The sequence below is a fragment of the Lithobates pipiens genome, unplaced genomic scaffold, assembly GCF_037356315.1.
Source record: "Lithobates pipiens isolate NorthernLeopardFrog02 unplaced genomic scaffold, aLitPip1_a1.2 Scaffold_135, whole genome shotgun sequence".
NCBI lineage: Eukaryota > Metazoa > Chordata > Amphibia > Anura > Ranidae > Lithobates > Lithobates pipiens.
Genome location: NW_027507724.1, coordinates 3,621 through 11,357, shown reverse-complemented (window position 1 = coordinate 11,357; position 7,737 = coordinate 3,621). Strand labels below are relative to the sequence as shown.

The 7,737-nt window shown below is 48.6% G+C and overlaps 1 pseudogene; it reads right to left on the bottom strand.

The window, feature by feature from the left end:
* Positions 1 to 5,293: 5,293 nt before the first annotated feature.
* On the bottom strand, positions 5,294 to 5,412 carry LOC143981296 (5S ribosomal RNA; annotated as a pseudogene).
* Between the last annotated feature and the right edge of the window lie 2,325 nt (positions 5,413 to 7,737).

Sequence of the window (7,737 nt, the reverse complement as noted above, 5' to 3'; positions counted from 1 at the left end):
AGCCTCTCTGTGTAACACAGTCTCTCTCTGTGTACCCTAGCCTCCATCTCTGCATACCCAGGACCTTCCTCTCTATAATCTAGCCTATCTGTATACACTAGCCTGTCTTTTGTACAAATTAGCCTCTCTGTAGCCGGTCTTCTGTATACACGAGCCTCACTGTATACCCTTGGTTGTCTTTTGTATACACTAGCATTTCTTTATACATTATCTCTCTGTATACCCAAGCCTCTCTGTATACACTAGTCCGCCTGTGTACACTAGCAAGTCTGCATACACTAGCCTCTCTTTGTAACCCAGCCTCTCTCTCTGTATACCCTAGCCTCCATCTCTACATACCCAGGACGTTCTTCTCTATAATCTAGCCTATCTGTATACACTAGCCGGTCTTCTGTAGACATTAGCCTCCCTGTATAAACTAGCCGGTCTACTGTATACACTAACCCGTCTGTATACACTAGCAAGTCTGCATACACTAGCCTCTCTGTGTAACCCAGCCTCTATCTCTGTATACCCTAGCCTCCATCTCTGCATACCCAGGACATTCTTCTCTATAATCTAGCCTATTTATATACACTAGCCTGTCTTTTGTACACATTAGCCTCTCTGTATAAACTAGAAAGGTCTTCTGTATACACTAGTCCGTCTGTATACACTAGCAAGTATGCATACTCTAGCCTCTCTCTCTGTATACCCTAGCCTCCATCTCTGCATACCCTGGACGTTCTTCTGTATAATCTAGCCTATCTGTATACACTAGCCTATCTGTCTACACTAGCCTGTCTTTTGTACACATTAGCCTCTCTGTATAAACTAACCGGTCTTCTGTATACACTAGTCCGTCTGTATACACTACCAAGTATGCATACTCTAGCCTCTCTGTATACCCTAGCCTCCATCTCTGCATAACCAGGATGTTCTTCTGTATAATCTAGCCTATCTATATACACTAGCCTGTCTTTTGTACACAATAGCCTCTCTGTATAAACTAGCCGGTCTACTGTATACACTAGTCCATCTGTATACACTAGCAAATCTGCATACTCCTGCCTCTTTGTGTAACCTAGCCTCTCTCTCTGTATACCCTAGCCTCCATCTCTGCATACCCAGGACGTTCTTTTGTATAATCTAGCCTATCTGTATACACTAGCCTGTCTTTTGTACAAATTAGCCTCTCTGTATAAACTAGCCGGTCTTCTGTATACCCTACTTCCCTCCCCCCTTTCCCCCCTTCCCTCCCTCTTTGGTTCAACTTTCTTTGCTTTTCTCTGACGTCCCCCTCCCCCTCCCCGAGGAGCGATGGCAGACTCAGTCAAGGTCACCTCTCTAAACGTTAAGGGACTGAACTCCCCTGAAAAAGGGTGGATCCTCCTGTGAGAACTGAAGACTTCCTGTACTGATGTGGCCTTTATACAAGAAACACATTTTAAAACTACTAGCCTGCCCTTTCTACGGTTGAGATCCTTCCCTAAGGTCTACCACTCTACTAACCCCTCCTCTAAGACCAAGGGAGTTTCCATTCTGATTTCTAGCAGGCTCCTCTGGGTTCTCCGGGATTCTCTGGTGGACCCTGGGTGCCAATATCTTTTTCTTAGGGGCCACATTGGAGAGCTCCTTTTTACATTTGCCACTGTGTACGCTCCCAATGATCACCAAGACACATTTCTCAGAACTACCCTGCACAGATTATGTGACTTTCGGGAGGGCCAGTTGATATTAGGTGGGGACTTTAATGTCCCCTTTTGCCATCGGTTGACACTTCTGCCTCTTGCTCCTCGCTCCCCATTTCCTCTAGAAAGCAGATTACTAAGTGTTTACTGAATGACCAATTAGTTGATGTCTGGTGTCTGCAACACTCCGGGGAAAGGGACTACTCTTTTTGCTCTTCCCCTCACAAATCATACTTGAGGATAGACTTCTTCTTGATTCCACATGACCAACTGCACTTGGTGAGCTCTTCCTTCTTCGGCCTATTACTTGGTCCGACCACGCTCCTGTAGCCCCTACCTGCACCCTCTCTAGGAACCCCTCACCTAGGTCTCTATTCTGGCACCTTAATGAGAGCCTCCTCCAGATACCGGAAGTTTTAGCAGATGTGACCAGGGAATTGGACCTTTATTTCCAAGAAAACTAAACGCAGGACTGCAACCCGGGGATAATTTGGGAGGCTCACAAGTCAGTACTCCGCAGGGTACTTATCAGGCACGGGGCGCACATCAAACGAACATGGAAGGAACAGCTTGCTAATCTGTTCTGTGAACTTGCCTCTGTGGAAGCGAAACATAAACATGCCCCCTCACGGACCTTAGAGATTGAATTGGGGACACCCCGTACCCAGATTATTGACCTACTCCATTATAAAGCGAAAGCGGGACTCCAGTTTTGTCGTAAACTGATGTAGGAGTCAGGGGACAAATGCGGAAAAATCTTAGCCAGGACGGTAAAGGAGTTGAAATCTGCCTCTTACATACCACAGTTGATAGATGAGAATAGCCAGAGGGCCTCTACCCCAACCCAAATAGCTAAAGTCTTTGAAAAATTTTACTCTGATCTCTACAACCTGCCCGATTCAGGGTCCGGACAGAACAATATAGACAGATATGTAACCGGTTCTGGTCTACCAACCCTCTTATCGGAATCACGGGAGTACTTGGAGGACCCAATCACACTGGATGAAGTCCAGACGGCCGTGGGACCTCCGAAGGTGGGTAAGGCTCCGGGCCATGACAGATATACCGCACAATACTATAAGACCTTCCTCCCTATTCTCGGCCCGCGCTTGGTGAATTTATTTAATACTCTGAGCTCGAATGGGGATTTTCCTGAGGATACCCTTAGAGCCCACATCTCGTTGATACCTAAGGAGGGCAAAGACCCGGGCCTATGTGGGAGCTACAGACCCATTTCCCTCCTAAATTCGGTCCTAAAACTATTCTCTAAAATCCTTGCCATGCGATTGGCACAGCACTTGTAGTCCCTTATACACATTGACCAGTTAGGTTTTATTCCCACCAGGGAAGATAGGGACAACACCATTAAGGTGCTTACCCTGGTCCATAAAGCAAAGTCATCTGAGACCCCTTGTCTTTTTGTGAGTACTGATGCCGTGAAGGCTTTTGATCGGGTCAAATGGACATTCATGTTCTCGGTCCTTCGCCATATAGGTCTGAGTGAACGGATGCTGGCATGGATAAGTAAGATATACTCACGCCCTTCAGCTCAAGTCAAAGCGAATGGGGTGCTCTCATCTCCCCTTGACATCGGGAATGGGACCAGACAGGGTTGCCCCCTGTCGCCCCTATTATTCGCACTGTCATTGGAACCCTTTCTCTCCACAATACGACAAAACTCAGACATAACGGGACTCCAAATGGGTACTATTGAGTGCAAGATATCTGCCTACATGGATGACATGCTGTTCTCGCTGACGAATCCCAGAGTTTCCTTGCCAAATCTCCTTCGGGAATTCCAGATATATACGGGATACTTCTTGAAATCAGTCCCCCTGCAAACGTTACTAGACTTGCAGTCCAATTTTCGATTTAAATGGACCCATACAGCCCTTAAGTACTTAGGTACTTACATTCCACTGGACATCACGCGTACTTTTATGTTGAACTTCCCCCCACCCCTTGTCACTAAGATCCGCAGTTTGCTTCACGGGTGGCATTCTGGCCTCCATTCCTGGTTCAGGAGATGCAATCTCATTAAAATGAACATACTCCCTAAATTTACCTATCTTTTCCAAGCTCTCCTGATCCAGATTCCAGTCCCGTTTTTTAAGCAAGCTCAATCCCTGCTCACTCAATTTCACTGGGCTCACAAAAATCCCAGACTTAAGTGGTCACAGCTGACATTGTCTAAACAACAGGGAGGGTTGGTTCTCCCTGACTTGCGACGCTACTACCTGGCCTCCCATCTGGGGCGTGTATTGGACTGGAATTGAAACAAACTTTCTAAGCTCTGGGTGCAACTAGAACAATCTCACTCCCGAATTCCGCTAAGAAGCGCCATGTGGTGCTATAAGGATTTACCCACAAAATTGACGTCACATCCCACTATAGGGGCTTCGTTGAAAGTCAGTCACCTGAACGCTACCCAAAACACACTCACGTCTTTGACTTCCCCCCTATTCCCTATACGTGGCCATCCGAACTTTAAACCGGGGACCCACTTAGAAATTCCAACCTAGACCATGCGTCTAAATTCGTCATTGATGGAAAATGGCCTTCTTTCTCAACCCTAACAGATCCGACAGGGCTTTTCCAACTGCCTTTTTGGAGAGCGGCGCAACTACATCATTTTCTCCATTCCATCCCCAATCCTCAAACTTTTGCCTGCCCTCAGATTGGCTCTCAAAACCTCGCTGTGCACGAAGATACAGGAGACGAATTTTAAACTTCTCACCAGGTGGTATTTGACACCATCAAAGCTGCATAAATGTTTCCCCTCTTCCTCGAACATATGCTGGAGGTGTGGAGAAGAAGAGGGCACGTTGCTCCACATTTTTTGGTCCTGCCCCAGCTTGGTGGACTTCTGGACAGAGATCCGATGCATAACACAAAAATTCACAGACTTCTCCATCCCGGAAGAGGCTGCATTCTTTCTCTTGCACCATTCACAGATTCCCATTAAGAAGTACAAAAAAATCAATTTTACGGCATGTGATAAATGCAGCGAAATCCTGCATCCCTCTCTATTGGAAAAAATGTTCCCCCGCTTTTATTACTCACTGGCTTAGGAAAATTGAGGACATTAAAAAAATGGAGGACTTGATCCTCACATCACAAGGTAAACAAGAATTTTTTAAACAAACCTGGGACATCTGGAATACCTTTATATTCTCGCTGGAAGGATGTCACCTGCTATCGCCTTAGTACTCTGAGCTTTCCTTGACTGGCCCCTTGGGCAGTGGCTGCCATCGTGTCTCGTCCCCTCTTCTCCTTTCCTGATCTTTCACCCCTTCTCTTTCCTGCCTTCCTCCCCTATCTCTCACCCCCTCCACCCCCTCTCTCTTTTGGAAAAAGTGGAAAATTGGGAATGACGGCCCCACACCCCCCTCTGGATGGATTATGCCGGAGGGATCTGGGGTTTGTGTGACCCTGGATCTTGGTACAGTACTTTATCTGTGCCTCGAATCATTATGATTGATGGAAGGCAGACTCACAGTTGCGAATATACCTGTATCAAGTATTGTTCAGCTGCTTTTTGCTCTGTATTTCTCTGTTGCATTATGTACTCGGGGGACCGTCTTCCCCTGTTTGGAGAAAAAATTATATTTGAAAAAAAAATAAGCCTACGACACCTGGTATTCCCAGGCGGTCTCCCATCCAGGCATTAACCAGGCCCGACCCTGCTTAGCCTCCAAGATCAGACGAGATGGAACAGATTCAGGGTGATGTGGCCGTAGCCAATATCTTCAGGCACTCTCAACTCTCTTGACAAACGCCAAGATGGTCAGCTTGGGAACAAGCGGAAAAAAATAGGTCAACGGCAACAACATAAAAAGAAGCCTACGGCATCTGGAAATCCCAGGCGGTCTCCCATCCAGGTACTAAACTGGTCCCAACCGTGCTTAGCCTCTGAGATCAGATGAGATTGGGCTCTTTCAGGGTGATGTGGCCGTAGGAGATTTCTTCAGGCTCTCTCAACCCTCTTGACTAACGCCAAGATGGTCACCTTGGGAAACAAACAAAAAAAAACAAGTCAACACCAACAACATAAGAAGAAGTCTACAGCACCTAGTATTCACAGGTGGTCTCCCATCCGGGTATTAACAAGGCCCAACCCTGTTTAGTCTCTGAGATCAGATGAGATCTTTTGCTTTCAGGGTTATGTGGCCATAGGTGAGCTCTTCAGGCACTCTCAACCCTCTTGACAAACACCAAGATGGTCACCTTGGTAAACAAACAAAACAAAAACGTTCCAAGGTGGGGGCGTGGCCTGCAGCTGCATGGTGTAGGATGCTCTTTCCATGAGCTCCGGCTGCACTTTATCCTTTATACTATCCTCGCTGACCTAATCGACTCTTTTACACGGCATATTACTCTGCTTCTTCCGGGAGAACACCCCACGTCCATGTCGCCGCCGAAAAAGACCCAGGGCGCACTCGCAAAGCTCGGAAAGTTCTGAGCGGACGCTCCGGACCTCATGGAGGAAGATGGCCTCAGGTGATACGGCGCACATTCTCGAGGCTGGCACCCTCTGCCGAACCTCCCTCACTTCTAGGATTGAGGAGGTTAAAGTGGACATTTCCCTTATCCGCCAGGACCTACACAAGTTGAGGGGGAGGGTCAGCGAAACGGAGCGCAGGCTGGGACAGGTGGAAGATGACATTCCCCCCCTTCAGATTTCCACTGAAAGGTTGCAGCATCAGTTAACCGCTGTCCTGTGCAAACAGGACGAACTTGAGAACAGAATGTGCCGCTGTAATCTTCACTTCGTGGGATTGCCTGAGAAGGTGGAGGGCTCCGACCCCCCCGCATTCCTTGAACGCCTGCTGATTGCAAACTTTGGTCGTGAGGCCTTCTCCTCTACCTTCGCGGTCGAGCGTGCCCATCGCCTGGTATCAAGACCCCCGCCTGCAGGTGCCCCACCGCGCACTTTTATTGAAAAGATGCTCAACTACCGCGATCGGGACGCGGTTCTGCGCCTCACCCGAGAGAAGGGCAACATTCCCTACGAGGACAAGCGCATTGCGGTGTTCCCGGATTTCTCCGCTGAGATCCAGAAGAAGAGGGCTCAGTTTACTGAGGCCAAGAGACAGCTCCGCATCCGGCACCTGGTATATGCAATGATGTTCCCTGCACGACTCCGTGTTGTTCACGACGGCAAGGCCCACTTCTTTGAGGATCCTTCTGCTGTTCTCTCCTGGCTTGAACAACACCCGGATGATGCCCCTGCCTGACTCTGATGGCCACTACTCTGCACTTCTGCGGACCTGCCTTGCTCTCCACGCCTGGGGGCCAGTTATGTTACCAACCGTAAGTAATCCTGAACCCCTGTTGCCCTCCCCTATGTTACTGGCTTCTCTGATGCTTGTTGTGCCTCACCCATGCTCATGTGTGCCCCTGGATGTTCTGTGTGAGTCCCTGCTTATGCCACATATCCTATTTGACCTACTCCATATGAGTCCCCCTTTCCACAGACACTTTGCAGCTGGGGAACTGGACACTGCTCTCGGCCGAGACCTTTCTATGCTGAGACTTCCTACCCGGCCCCACAGCACAGTTGACTTCTGTTCGTCCCGGCTCCTGACTGGGAGCGCACCTGGTCACATATGCTCTCTACACCTGGATGCTCCCCTTACTGTCCACAGTGGCCGGGTGCACTCCCCACTATCACTCCAAGATGTGTTTCCCTGGCCGGCCTTAGTTCCCATGTGTTCCGTGGGCTACTGTGTACTTTGCCTGCCTTGCCGGTCCAGCGTAGGCACTGTTAGTTGCACTTTACCAATTTCAGTTCCTGTTTGATGTTAACCTTTCATGTTCTTTTTATGCCTGTACCTATTAACCCATGTCTGACAATTGTTCTACTGCTCGATTTTGTGTACCAAGTATTATCTGCACTGTCCTTGGTTTTTATTTTTGCTGTGGAGGTGGTTCCTGAGTGTGGGTGCGGGGTGGGCCTGCAGTGGGTGGGGGTAATACTGTCACCCTGTGCACTACTCCCCGTGGGGGCCCCCTCTTGGCAGTTGGCGGGTCAGCTCGGTCACCACCTGTTCCACCTATCCTGCAC